This window comes from Artibeus jamaicensis, unplaced genomic scaffold (genome assembly GCF_021234435.1).
Source record: "Artibeus jamaicensis isolate MK-2021 breed Jamaican fruit bat unplaced genomic scaffold, CSHL_Jam_final scaffold_378, whole genome shotgun sequence".
Lineage (NCBI taxonomy): Eukaryota > Metazoa > Chordata > Mammalia > Chiroptera > Phyllostomidae > Artibeus > Artibeus jamaicensis.
Genome location: NW_026522044.1, coordinates 1014451 through 1029838, shown reverse-complemented (window position 1 = coordinate 1029838; position 15388 = coordinate 1014451). Strand labels below are relative to the sequence as shown.

Here is a 15388-nt window from a genome sequence, read left to right as displayed (position 1 = left end):
TGATTTCTGGACATATTAAAATCAAAGCACTTGTGTATCTTTCAAGTTATCTAGAACTCAGTTGTATATGGCTTTGGCTCATAGACCTCACAAGAGGTCTTGGCTTAAAGAAAATAATTTTTTGTTAAATGTTTTTTGCCAAAGTAAAAAAAATATTAAAAGTAAATTTTTTAAATTTATTTTAGAAATTGTCATCAAATAAGTGATAGATGAAGTAAAGGGGATGTATTAAGTTACCTGCTCAAAGAGGGTATGTAAGTAAGAAGGGAGGAATATGATACAGGGTTAAGAGAACTGCCAACATTATAGATAAAGTTGTGCAGAAACAGAAGAGATCTAAAATAGTGGTGTTTTAATTTTTAATCTAAAATTTCCTCACCATTAATAGGAAAATCAGGAGACCAGGAATGAATGGATTTAGGAATCGTTGGAAGAAATGTTTAATCTAGACAGTGGCCTTCAGTGTCACACTCCAGAGAAGCCAGGCCAAAAATGGCTAAACATGCTCACTGACTCAGATTTGGCTACTAGACCTTCTTAGTGACCTTGGTTGGTGACAGAAGTTGCATGTAATGCATTCTTTCACAATTATGCCTTTACCAGTCTTCTTCACCAGAGACATCTTTGCATTGACTATAGTACCTAACATACAGTAGGTACTCAATAAGTATTTGCTGAATTAATAAATTTGAATGTGATCTACCTTACTTTCAGGAGAAAGCCTAATTGAAGGTAAGGCATGCTTTGCCAAAAGTTTATTATTTGGTGGATAGTGTAATAGTCCACTAAATTCTGCCTCTGTGTCACAAGTTATTTGTGGGAAAAATCATAAAAGTTATTTGTTAAGACGGTTTGTAATCTTGTTTTATTTGAGCACTGGGGTTTTATCATTTGTGATTATTAATATACTTATATGTTATTTTGTAACAGGTTTTCACTCCTCTGTTTCTTGTTCCTTAATATTGTTGAAACTTCAGTTTCAGTTGAGGTCATCTATACCTTATTTAGAAAAAGCAGTATAGGAAGAGAATGTGGTATGTTCTAAGAGTAAGGTTATTTTGAAATGAACTCCTCTGTGATATCTTGTAATGTGACTGCAATGTAACAAAATTAACATAAATTGCAATATAAATCATTATATATAATTTGGATTTATCTTTTACTCTAAAAAAGCTTTTGAACAAATTCATAATTTGATCATTTGTTTAACATATATACCTTTATTTACTCTGGCTTCAACATTAACTGTTCTCTTGGTCTCCAACCCGCCAACTTCCACAATCATGAGACAGTTTCTTAAAATCTCTGTGTGTATTTATATTATATATATATATATATATATATATATATATATATATATATATACACACACATATACAAAGATAGATAGATAGATAGATAGATAGATAGATACATACATACATACATACATACACACACACACATATAAAATCTCTTACTGGTTCTTTTTCTCTGGAGAACCCTAATAAACAAGGAAACAAACTTTTGCTTTATTCTTTTGGGTATTCTGCTTTCCTTGGCTACCTCTGTGTTTCCTCTTGGTTTGATCTGGAATCTTGTGACACACTTGATTACAGATAAAGTTCAGTGAAAGTGTCAAGACCTTACTGTACACTGCTAGCTATAGTGATGGCTCCAAGATGAATAAGGGTAGGCCTCTGCTCTTGAGGAATTTAAAGCTGAAAGTGATCAAACATCTATGGTTAAAGCAGATTGTAATCAATTCTGTAAGAGAAAGCTAAGAAGCATGCAGGGGAAATCCACAGAGAGTACCATGGCTTCAGTTTGTGCAGTTGAGGAAGTTTTGGGCTGGTTCTTAAAATGGGTGGGGTTTAAATCACTGCATTGTGTTGGAGAAAGTGGAATTGTAAAGGTATATCCCAGAAAGAGAGAACATAATGAACAAAGGCCTGAGACTAAAGAAGTAGAAGGTGCATTGAAAATAAGAAAAAAAGTTGCATATTATGTGCTATTATTTTATGGGGAGCATGCTCTAAGGAGGTATCTTCAGAAGTAGACCCTACAAGAGATAGACTGCTGTTTCCTCTCAGCACTATGGACACAAATGAATGCAAATGTGTGCAAATTTGTGTACTGTAGTCCCCTTTTGTCCTGGGGGGATACTTTCTAAGACCTCCCAGTAGATGTGTGAAAATACCGATAATACTGAACTCTATACATACTGCTTTTTCCCTATACATACCTGTGATAAAGTTTAATGTATCAATTAGGCACAGTAAGAGATTAAACTAACAATAAAGTAGAACAATTGTGACAATATGCTATTATAAAAGTTATGTGAATGTGGTCTCTTTTTTGGAATACCTTATTGGACTGTACTCCCTCTTCTCGTGATGATGAGATGATACAATGCCTATATGATGAGATGAAGTGAGGAGAATGCCCTAGGCATTGTGATGTAGATCATCAGGCTACTAAGGGTTACTTGAATACAAGCATTGCAATACAGAAAAAGCAGATCTGATAACAGAGAGGGCTACTAAGAGACTAACTATCAGGGAATAGATACAGTGTGGATAGCTGGACCAAGGATGAGTCATGTCCTAAGTGAGAGAGAACCAGACAGTGCAAGACTTCATCATGCTACTCACAACTGCACGTAACTTAAAATGTATGAATTATTTCTGGAATTTTTCCATTTAATATTTTCAGACCACAGTTAACCTCAGGTAACTGAAGTCATGGAAAGTGAGAGTGCATATAAGAGGGGATTATTTTACAAACAAAATTTCTGGATATACATTTGTATATATGGGTATACAATGGAATATTATTCAGTCATAAAAGGAATTAAGTACCGATTTGTGTTTTATAACATAAAAGAACCTTGGAAACATTGTGCTAACTAAAAGAAGCCAGACAAAATAGTCCACATATAGTATGATTTCATTTACATGATACGTCCCGAGGAAGCCAGTCCATAGAAATAGAAAGCAGATTAGTGATTGCCAGGGACTGGGTAAGAAAGGAGACAGCAAGTGTCTGCTAATGGGTACAGGGTTTCTATGCATGAAATTGTTCTGAAGTTAGATAGTGGTAATGGTTGCACAACATTGTGAACATTTTTTAAAAAAATACTCAATTGTACAACTGAAAAGGGTAAATTTAATGATATGTAAATTATATCTCAATTTTTAAATTATACGAGGTGGGTTTCTCTGTTCTAATATACAAAGATCTGTATTAATTTTTAAAGCAGAATAGAGCAGTTATACTGTGTTCTCTCATTTGCATTTAATAGATTATATACACATATGCTTTTATTTACATAGAAAACATCCACAAGTATACAGACAAAAAAAAAAACAATGGCTGCCACTAAGAAAAGAAGACTAATAATTCATGGGTATTTTTTGAATTTTAAGTGTTTTGGTATCTGTATGCATTACTCTTACAATAAAGACTAGAAAGTACCTAAAAATATCTATATTGAGAAGGAACATTTGATAATACTACACTGACCACAACTAGGAAGTCAAAACACATTTATATCCTACTATAGGAGGAAATCTCTAGCATGTAGGTTAAATCTAGTCTTCTGCTTAAGTTATTCTAGTCCATGAGGTATGTACTAAAATGTGTGAGTCCTATATGCACCTGTAATGAAACACAAATTTGATGAGATGCTGATATAATATAATCTTAACATAATGAGAATGTTACTCCACAAAAACATACTTTATTTTTACTATTAGACATGACACTTTAGTACTCTAAAAATCAGGAAATAAAGCATTTCTCCTGTAGAAAATAAGAAAAACAAAATATATAAATTATGCCTGTACCTCCCAAGTTTAGGCAGCAATTAAAATAATTTAAATAACAAAAAACTTAAGTTGAAAGGAAACTTAATAGATCATCACCTATAAAATGCTTAAATTCCCCTTTAAACTAAAATCCCTACCAAGAGATTAACTAGTGGTTCCTTGAGTACTTTCAGTGACAGGAACTCCCGGTACTCTGAGATGGCCCATTCCATTGTTGCATATAGCTTGATTAGACAATCTCCCTTATAGTAAGGTGGTATCTAGCTCTTTAAGACTTCTTTTTAATGAATCTGGTCTTTAAATTATACATATATAACTTGTGTGTACTTATTATCATTTATTTACAAAAGTCTCTTGGGGTAAATAAATTATGAAAATTCTAAACCAGGCATCATTATCCACATTTTTTATACTATGAGTATATTTTTCAAAATAAAAATTAAATTCAGGGATCTTTTTCTCAAAACAGTCTGGAAATAAGATTTCTGACTTCTTTTCTTTAGATATTCATATCAGAGAATTGAAGTATATTTTTATTTTTTTTTTTTAAGGTTTGTATCAGGATTAAGTGGGATAATGTCCTTTATTTTTTTTTTTAATTTATTTATTTATTTATTTATTTATTTTATTTAGTTACTTTTCAAGTACATTTTTTTTCCCTCCCCCCCCCCGCCCGGTCTGAAGTATATTTTTAAACTGCTGAACAATTATATTTCACAAAAATTTATTCTTTTATGAGAATGGTTACTTTCTATTATGTATTATAGTTACTTTTGCCCTTGCTGTCTCCCCACTAGACTCTTTGAAGGTGGGTTCCTGGTCTGACTCTCCCTCAATGTACCAGCTAATGAAAAATACAATGGCCCCAGAATTAGATAATCTGAGTTCAAGCCCCAGTTCTTTCTAAGTAGCTTGTGCCCCTTCCCATAATATCTCTCAACATCTCTAGACTTCGGTTTCTTCTTCTCTAAACTGAGAGGGTTGATATATATGGCTGCATTCACCTCTAAATATTTTATTATCCTAAGTTAAATTTTATCTATGTGGCCATCAATGGACCTTTCTACCCATTTATCAGTGGACTTCAACTCAAAAGGAAGAGGAAGCTTTGCCACTGCTATTATTTTTAAATCATGCTCTCTAACTCTCTTAAGAGTAATACAACAGAAAAGAGAAAGTAAAATCACAGTAAGATACTAACATAATGAGAAAATATATTGTTAAAGCAGAAAGCTTTTCAATCAATCCAAACTATATTTGCTGTTTCAAAGCATTAAAACAATAATGTGTGCCAATATCATATGTATATATAAGTAATTTTAACAAAAGTTACGTGCTTGTTAGTTAACTGATGCTGCAATAACATGCAAGTTCAATCATTACTTAAGCATTATAATTACATTACTAAATTCCATATGACACTAGTCTTCCATCCTGACTCCAAGATCTTATCTGGGAGATCTGTCATCTATACAACTGTCTACTTGTATTCCCCCTATCATAAACAGGTTTTTAAATATATATATAAGTAAATAGTTAAAGGTATAATAGACTCTTGTGTGTGTAGTACGTTTCTTAGATTTAGCACTACGCCTTACAAACTAAAGAAATATTGCTACATAGTGCACTGTTGGTGGGATTGCAGACTGGTACAACCACTATAGAAAACAGTATGGAATTTTCTCAGAAAACTAAAAATGAATCTGCCTTTTGATACAGCAATTCCACTGCTAGGATTATATCCTAAGAACCCTGAAACACCAATCCAAGAGAACCTATGCACCCCAATGTTCATAGCAGCACAACTTACAATAGCCAAGTGCTGAAAGCAACCTAGGTGCCCATCAGTAAATGAATGGATCAAAAACTATGCTACATTTACACAATGGGATTCTATGCAGTGGAAAGAAAGAAGGAGCTCCTACCCTTTGTGACAGCATGGATGGAACTGGGAAGGATTATGCTAAGCAAAATAAGCCAGGCAGTGAAAGACAAATACCATATGATCTCACCTTTAACAGGAACCTAATCAACAAAACAAACAAGCAAGCAAAATATAACCAAAGACACTTAAATAGAGAACAGGCTGACAATGACCAGAGGGGAGAGGGGAGGGAATTTCACGGGAAAAGGGGAAGGGTTTACAGGAACAAGTATAAAGGACACGTGGGCAAGAACTAGGGGGTGGGTGGAAATGGGAGGGAGGTGGGGAGCACTGGGTGGGTGGGCTGGGATGGGAGTAAAAGACAGAAAACTATATTTTAACAATTAAAATAAAAATTTTCAAAAAGATATATTTAAATAATATTACTGTCAAAGTAGCAAGATGACATGTAAACTCAAAATATCTCATTAATGAGGATTAGGAGAAATCTTCAGTTTCAAGTTTTCAGATGTAATTAAGTCTTAATAACTAACAAGAATTCAGAAAGGTCATTAATAAGTCAAACTTCTGCTTCTGGAAAAATGAAGTAGATATGCTTTTCCCTGTTCCTCCCACAAGACACAGCTAAAAACCATGAATATGATATATAAAACAAACATAAGAAAGCTCTAAAATTGGAGAGAATAGGAACATTGACTATGGACCTCAGAACACAAGGAACATTATAATGGTGAGTTCCCTGGGTTTTCTTACAGCCTCATAAAGCTGAAGAAGCTGGCAACCTAGAATTGAATTTCAGCACAAAGGAAAACCAGCCCTAAGAAAAGTTTGCTCTCTAGACAAATGACCAGAAAAGGGACAGCTTAGCAGGACAGAACGATTTGAGACAAAATTCTAGCCTAACACCACAGGGAAAAAAACATGACTGCACCCATGTCACCAAAGACTTAATCGGGAGCTTAAACTACCACACTCACAAGGCTGTCATTAGGCATGCCTCCCCTTCCCTGCTGTGGTGGTATAAGACAAAGCCTAACGGAAAGTGAGGAGTTTCACCACTGCCCTGAGGTAATGTGGCCATCCCCTTTATAGTGCCAGTGGAGGCTACATAGGGAACAGTAACAAGGCACTCCTACCCCTTCTGGTCAGAAGAATCACTGAAGTCCTATTGGGGTACGAGTACCTGAACCTTTATACATCATCCACCCCTTAAGTGTCAAAAGAGGTCAAGTGTCCTCCCATCCTCTGACAAAGTGACAACAGAAGAAACCAGCTAAAACAGAAAGTTTCAAAAAGATCCAGAATCTCGTGACATAATACTCAAAAGAACCTCCATCAAAAAATCACTTGCCATACCAACAATCAGAAAGATCTCAAGCTGTGTGACAAAAGATTGAATAGATGTCAATACCAAGATGACAGAGATGTTAAAATTACCTGAAAAAGTTTGAAAGCAGCCATCATAAAAATGTTTCAATGAGTAATTATGAACATGATTGAAATAAATGAAAAAAGACAGTCTCAGCCCTAGCTGGTGTAGCTCAGTGGACTGAGCATGGGCCTGCAAACCAGACAATTCGCGGTTCGATTCCCAGTCAGGGCACATGCCTGGGTTGCAGACCAGTTCCCTGCAGGCCAGTTCCCAGCAGGGGACGCACAAAAGGCAACCATACATTGATGTTTCTCTCCCTCTCTCCTTTCCTTCCCCTCTAAAGATAAATAAATAAAATATTTTTTAAAAAAGACAGTCTCAGAAAAATAGTCTCAATAAAGAAATAAAAGGTAGAAGAACCAAATGGAACTTTTAAAACTGAAAAATACAGTAACTGAAATAAAATACTCATGTATAAGATAGGTTTCACAATCAGAAAAATAGAACTATATTAGTTACCCAAACTGAACAAGAGAAAAAAAGACAATAAATAAAGAAATAGAGCATCTGTGAGTTGAGGGACAAGAACAAAAGATCTAACATTTGTGCCATCAGAGCCCCAGAATAGAAATAGAGGGTGGACTAAAAAATTTCTTAAACAATTAAAGACTGAAAACTCCCCAAATTCGGGGGGGGGATTATTTATTTGTTTGTTTGTTTGTTTGTTCGTTCATCTACACATTCAAAAAGCTGTGTAAATCACATGTGGAATAAATCTGGAGTAATCTACTCAAAGACACGTTATCATCAAACTTGACAAAGAAAAAAATGTTGAAGTCAGAAAAAGAGTAATGATACTTTATCCACAGAAGAAAAGAATTCACAGGACAACAGATTTTTTCATCAGAAACAATGGAGGCCATGAGTATGAGATACGCAAGATTTCTCAAGTGGTGGAAAAAAGGAGCTGTCAACTCAGAATCCTATATCCAATGAAAATATCCTTCATAAATGAAGAGGATATCATGACATTCTCAGATGAGGGGAAACAAAGAATTTATCACCAGCAGACCTACTTTAAAAGAATGGCTAAAGAAAGTCCTGGAAACTGAAAGAAAATGATAAAAAAAGGAATCTTGGAACACCAGGAAGTAAAATCAACATTGTAAGAAAAATATGGGTATATGTGATAGATTTTTTTTCTTCCTTACCTTGAGTTCTCTAGATTATTTTTGTGGTGATGGAACAGTTCTATATCTTGATGGTAGAGGTGGGTTCAAAAATCTATATGATAAAATGGTATAGAATTATACAGAAACATCATAATAATGTCAACTTTTGAGCTTTGATAATGTACTATGCTTATACTGAGGAAAACTGAGTGAAGAGTACAACAAACTTTGTGCTATCTTTGTACAAAGTACAATGTCCTGTGAATCAATAATTACTTCAAAATAAAGCTTTTCCAAAGTGTAATCAAAAGCAGGCCATCTAATACTGAAGAGATATAAAACAAATTCTAATAAGAGTTAAAGGCAAAGTCATTCAGACTCTGGTGCTCATGTTTTTTTTTTTTTAATTGAATTCATTGGTTCACAAAACTATATAGGTTTCAAGTGTACAACACAACAAAACATCATCTACACAACTGCATTGTGCACCCATTGCCCCAAACAAAGTCTCTTTCAACCCCATTTCCACCCTCTTTGCCCACCACCACCACCAGCTCACTTCCCTTTCTCTCTGGCTATCACCACACTGTTGTCTGTGTCTATGTGTTTTGTGTGTGTGTGTGTGTGTGTGTGTGTGTGTGTGTGAATGATATGTATATATGTATACATGTGGGGGGGTCTGCTTAATCCCTTCACCTTCTTTCATTGAGTCCTCCCACCATCCCCTCTGACAGCTGATAGTCTGTTCCATGTGTCCATACTTGTTTTTATTTTGTTTGTCAGTTTATTTTGTCCCTTAGACTACATATGAGTGAAATCATATGGTATTTGTCTTTGACTGGCTTGTTTCACTGAGCATAATAATCATTTTCTTTAAGTATTTGTCCAAATAATTGATAACAATTTTCCTGCTAAAAATACCCTGTATTGCTTCATAATGATTAAATTGGTGATGTCACTTACACCTCATTCTTTCGATATTTCTTCTTCTGTAGACATTTACCTTAGTTAACAATAGCTGAAAAAATATCTTTTAATTTTTTTTAGTTTTTTTAATTTATTTATTTGTTGTTCATGTACAGTTTTCTGTCTTTTACTCCCATCCCAGCCCACTCCCCCCCGAGTGCTCCCCACCTCTTTCCCATTTCCACCCCCCTTAGTTCTTTTCCATGTCTCTTTTATACTAGTTCCTGTAAACCCTTCCCCTTTTCCCCTGAAATTCCCTCCCCTCTCCCCTCTGGTCACTGTCAGCCTATTCTCTATTTCAGTGTCTTTGGTTATATTTTGCTTGCTTGTTTGTTTTGTTATTTAGGTTCCTGTTAAAAGTGAGATCATATGGTATTTGTCTTTCACTGCCTGGCTTATGAAAAAAATTAATTTGATGTGGAATCTAATGAACAAACTGAACTAACAAACAAAATAGAGACAGTTTCATATAGATGGAGAACAAATGACAGCTCTGGGAGTAGTTACAGGGTGGAAGAATCAAGCAAAAAAGAAAAGGACTCATGGACACAGACAACAACAGTGTAGTGATTGTGGGGGAGAAGGGAATGAGTGGAGGTGACAGAAAGTATAAGGAGGATAAATGGTAGTGGAAAAAATACGATAAACAAGATAAATAAATAAATAAATTTGAACCTAACTGCCAACTTAATTTAAAAATCAAATAATACAATTTGTATCAAATAATAATAGCTAGCATTCATTGAATCTCTTGATATTCTAGGTACAGTCTAAACATGATACATTGTCAAATTTAATTACAAAATCTTAATTTTCTCTACTTAAAATGATGAAACCATGACTCAATGGAAAGGAGTAATGTGCTTATGAATACATAAGTAGCAAGCAACTAAGTCTGCTTTTAAGTCAGGCTTAGAGTCCTCACTCTTAACCACAAGAACACTATATGACATCTGTCCAGAAAGTATACATCCATGTAACATGAAAATAGAGACATTTATTGAAGAAGATACAAGATACAAGAAACATTGTACATAGGACAATGATGCCTCAGTCCCCTTCAAAGTAGGTACTTTGGGACCTCACCCAGTTCTCCCAATCACCATCAGCTGCCATCTTATTTTCCTGAATCTCACTCATGGTCTGAAATCTCTTCCCTTTCAAAGGTGATTTTAGTTTTGGGAAAAGCCAGAAGTTACAGGGCACCAAATCTGGGTTGTAGGGGGCTGAGTCACCTGGGTGATTTGATGTTTCCCCCCAAAACTCTGCATGAGATGTGATGCATGAGCAGGCATAGCTGCAGCCTTCTCAATCATCCAGAGAGGAATGTTCAAGTTTAATGCAAAGTTTGATACATATTTGTTGCTTTACTCAGTCATTTCAAATGTGATGGCCACACAGTACCCATGCTCACTCAATCGCATCTACCACCCCCACTGACTAGTACAGTGAAGTCATGATTGTTCACACATGCACATTCCAGTCCACTTTCCTTGGCTGCCAGGTTACACTGATGCTGCGCAAACAGTTCTTGTTATATTAACAATGGCTGCAATTTTTCTGGAGAGACCTTATATGTAACTAACTCCACAATGCTTAAGATTTTACATAACTTAACACTACTGTTTTATATAATGAATAGACAGGAAATATGCTGATTTCTATTGAATGATTCCTATTAAATCCTACAGTGCAAATTATTTCATTGAGGATTTCAATCAGATTGGGAACTAGAACAAAAAACCTTTTCAATAGATTAGAAGTAGGAAATCACAAGAACTGATTTTATATCTTAAAGGCAAATTCAATAGCATGACTTCCCTACAATATTATGACAGTAAGCCTTATAAAGGTGTATTATGTCAAAAATTAGTGGTTACAGATTTTTATGTTGTCAGATAGGCATAAGAATATGAAGAGCTAAAGTTCACCTAATTTCCTAACAGAGTAGGAAAAAAGGTATCACAAAATACTTTTTATTTTTTTAATGCTCTGAATGTTCAAAAGCCAACATAAAGTTAATTTTAAATTACGTTGAAATACAAAGATATTACAACATGCATATTTACACATATAATTGTATATTATCTGAACTAAATTCCTTTTAAGATTTTATTTATTTATTTTCAGAGAGAAGGAAGGGAAGGGACAAACAGAGGGAGAGAAATATCAATGTGAGAAACATTGATTGGTTACCTCTTATATGCACCCTGACCAGGACCAAACCCCAGGTATGTGACCTGACCAGATATGAAACCAGTGACCTTTCCCTTTGTGAGATACCATGCAAACAACTGAACCACACTGGTCAAGGCTGAAACAAATCCTTTTTGAGTAGGTTCCCTAAATATGTTTTACAAATATGACAGGCTCAAATCAACATAAATAAACCTTCATTTAATTAGAAATTTCCCTAATTTTTAGGAGAAAAAAATGACAAGAGTAAAAATTGTATTCAATATTGTTTCTGAAGCTGTAAACTTAGAGAGTTTTAAAAGTCTAAGTGAAGCTCATCCATGGGCTTTCATATCCACACATTTATTGCCCTTAAAGAAATAAACTCATTCCTAACTATACAAATAAGATACACAGTAGTATCACTACTTTATCCACAGTTTTGCTTTCTGAGGCTTTAGTTATCTGCAGTCAACCATGGTCCAAAAACCTTAATTGGAAAATTCCAAAAATAAAAATTTTATAAGTTGTAAATTATGCTCCACTCTGAGTAGTATGATGAAATCTCATGCTGTCTCACACTATCTCCCACCATCCTGCACCATCCCACTCAATCCTGCTCAATCCCATTCAATCCTGCCTAGAATAAAACTCATCCCTTTGCCTGGCAGCTCCATGCTGCATATACCACCTGCCTTGTTAGTCACTTAGTAGTCCTCTCAATAATCATATTGATTGTCTCTGTACCACAGTATTTATGTTCAAGTAATCCTTATTTTACTTAATAATGGCTCCAAAGCAGAAAAGTAGTAATACTGGAAATAGTAGATATAAGAGAAGCTGTAAAGCACTTCCTTTAAGTGAAAAAGGTGAGTACACTACAATTAGATATTTTGAGAGCAAGACAACATTCATGTAACTTTTATTACAGTGTATTGTCATAATGGTTCTATTTTTTATTAGTTATTGTTGCTAATCTCTTTCTGCCCCCTAATTTTACCATAGGTATGTATATACATATAGGAAAAAAACATAGTTATATACAGTACAGGGTTTGGTACTATCTGTGATTTCAGATACCCACCTGGGTGGGGGTCTCAGAGCATATCCCACCTGGATAAGGGGGAACTACTGTACTACTGAAATAACAAACCTTGCTCCATGGACAAGCTTTGTTGTCTGCCTACAGGTCAGACAAGGTCAGAATTTTCTCAGAGGTACATAAGGTAAAGGTTCTTCCCTATGCTTTTCATGTTCACATAAAGTTAAAGATACTATGGATCTCTGCTTTTTATTCTCTTTGCCAAACTACAATATTATATTTCAGATTACTACAAAACCATTTTTTAACAAAATGGTTTCCAAATGCATTGGGAGGGTTCATACCACTTTACATTTGTTGAATGACTGACAAAATACCAAGGCGAGATGGTGCAGCTACTACCATGTTCTCAGCTACTCAGGAATTTTTAGTTTATTGGCATAACATGATAGTTCATACAATTATCTACAGTATATCATTACTAATACATACACATTACTAACATTACAAGCTTGCTGCTTGGGCTTATTTTTGCCACTTAGAAAACACCAACATTTTTGTGTTAGTTATCACGGGAATACATGGTACATATCATGTTTTGTCTTTGAGCAAAAACTTTAGAATCCATTAAGTTCATACTTCTTTTTTTATTTAATTTTTATTGATTATGCCACTATGGTTGTTCTATTCCCCCCTTCATTCCCCTCCACACTACCCCCCAGTCCCCACCATTACCCCCCCCCTTTAGTTTATGACCATGTGTCTCAAGTTCTTTAGATTCTATATTTCCCATACTATTCTTGCCCTGCCACCTGTCTATTTTCTATCTACCATCTATGCTACTTATTTTCTGTACCTTCTCCCCCCTTCTCCTCCTCCCACTCCCCTGTTGCTAACCCTCCATATGATCTTCATTTCTATGTTTCCACTCCTGATCTAGCTGTCCTTTTAGTTTGCTTTTGTTTTAGGTGTGGTGTTAATAACTGTGAGTTTGCTGTCCTTTCACTGTTCATCATTTTTATCTTCTTTTTCTTAGATAAGTCCTTTTAACATTTCATATAATAAGGGCTTGGTGATGATGAACTCCTTGAATTTGATCTTATCTCAGAAGCACTTTACCTGCCCTTCCATTCTAAATGAAAGTTTTGCTGGATAGAGCAATCTTGGATATAGGTCTCTGGATTTCATGACTTGGAATACCTCTTTCCAGCCCCTTCTTGCCTGTAAGGTCTCTTTTGAGAAATCTGCTGACAGTCTGATGGGGACTCCTTTGTAGGTGACTGTCCCCTTATCTCTTGCTGCTTCTAGGATTCTCTCCTTCATTTTAATTTTGGCTAATGTAATGCTGATGTGCCTTGGTGTGTTCCTTCTTGGGTCCAACTTCTTTGGGACTCTGAGCTTCCTGGATTTCCTGGAAGTCTATTTCCTTTGCCAGATGGGGGAAATTCTCCTTTATTATTTGTTCAAATAAGTTTTCCACTTGTTGCTCTTCCTTTCCCCCTTCTGGTACCCCTATAATTCGGATGTTGGAACGTTTAAAGATGTCCTGGAGGTTCCTAAGCCTCTCCTCATTTTTTTGAATTCTTGTTTCTTCATCCTTTTCTGTTTGGTCATTTTTTTTCCTCCTTCTGGTCCACTCCTTTGATTTGAGTCCCAATTTCCTTTCCATTACTATTGGTTTCCTGTGCATTTCCCTTCATTTCAATTAGTTTAGCCTTAATTTTTTCCTCTAATTTGTGACTAAAATCAACCAGTTCTGTGAGCCTCCTGATCACCAGTGCTTTATTTTTTTTTAAGGAGTCCACCAGTGCTTTAAACTGTGCATCTGATAGGTTAGCTATCTCTTGGTAGCTTAGAAATATTGTCTCTGGGGCTTTGATCTGTTCTTTTGTTTGAGGCATTTTTCTCTTTTTTTTTTTTGGTCTGGTCATGCCTGTTTTGTAGTGAGGGGTGGAGCCTTAGGTGTTCACCAGGGTGGGGGCAACTGGGTTGTGATGCTGTATGTGGGGGTGGGGTGAGAGAGGGAGCAATGGTGCTTGCTCTGCTCTCTTGGATTTCAGTCCCTTCTGCTGCTTCCCATAAGCAGACTGGGCCCTTCTGGTGCTGGTTACTGGGTGGGTGGGCTTGTGTACATTCTAGGGCCCTGTGGGTCTCTCCAACAAACTCTCCTGTGAGGCTGGGAGTCTCTCCCGGCACCTTAACCCCCCAAAGTTTTTCCAATTGGTGCTTTTAGGCTTTACTTCCTGTCACTGAGGCCCTGGGTTGCTCAGTCTGTGTCACTGCCCTTTTTTTCACCTGGTTTATCTGTACTCGAATACAGATAAACCAGGTCAGCCAGCTGCCTTGCACACCTCACTGGGTCTGCTCCTTTCTTCCCATGCCTGGGGTCTGCCAGTCACTGCCTGTGTGCCTGGGTCCACCACCACCATTTTTTCCTACTGCAACCCCTTTCTCCCTACTAACAACTCCACCCCTCTTACCAGTCTGGCTGAATGGTTGTCGGATTTTTGTACGGTTCAATTTTCTGTCAGTTCTGGTTGTTTTTCTTTGTTTCTAATTTTTTGTTGTCCTTAATTTTGGTTGTGCAAGGAGGCACAGTGTGTCTACCTATGCCTCCATCTTGGCTGGAAGTCCTCCAGATGAACTATTAATCTCCATGAGAAAGATGTGCTAATTAGTATAAACTTACACTTAGTCTTCTTCTAGTAACATCAGTGACAGCAGTGCCATTTTGTTTGATTCTATCCTACACACTAGCTGTGAGATCACCACATCATCACCACACATGACAAGCAGGGAATCCATGTAAGCAAATAAAAAATGTACTTAAGCAAATAATTTTAAGTGAAACAAGTCATTTTAACTTCAAATGAAACTACTTTGGCCCCTCAATGGAAACTTAACTCAAGGATATATAATAAGCATACAAAAAATACTGAGGAAGTATAAAATAACATTTCAAAGTCA

The 15388-nt window shown here is 35.9% G+C and overlaps 1 protein-coding gene across 6 annotated transcripts in view; it reads right to left on the bottom strand.

The window, feature by feature from the left end:
* The window catches only part of KLHL13 (kelch like family member 13), a 263980-nt gene that overhangs the window by 235928 nt on the left and 12664 nt on the right, over positions 1–15388 (bottom strand). For 3 of the 6 annotated variants that reach the window (XM_037146000.2, XM_053657447.1, XM_053657445.1), the window contains exon 2: positions 8278–8350. The exons of the other annotated variants lie outside the window; for them this stretch is intronic. The gene's annotated coding sequence lies outside the window, so the exon portion shown is untranslated. The remainder of the gene's footprint in view (positions 1–8277; positions 8351–15388) is intronic. 6 annotated transcript variants of the gene reach the window in all.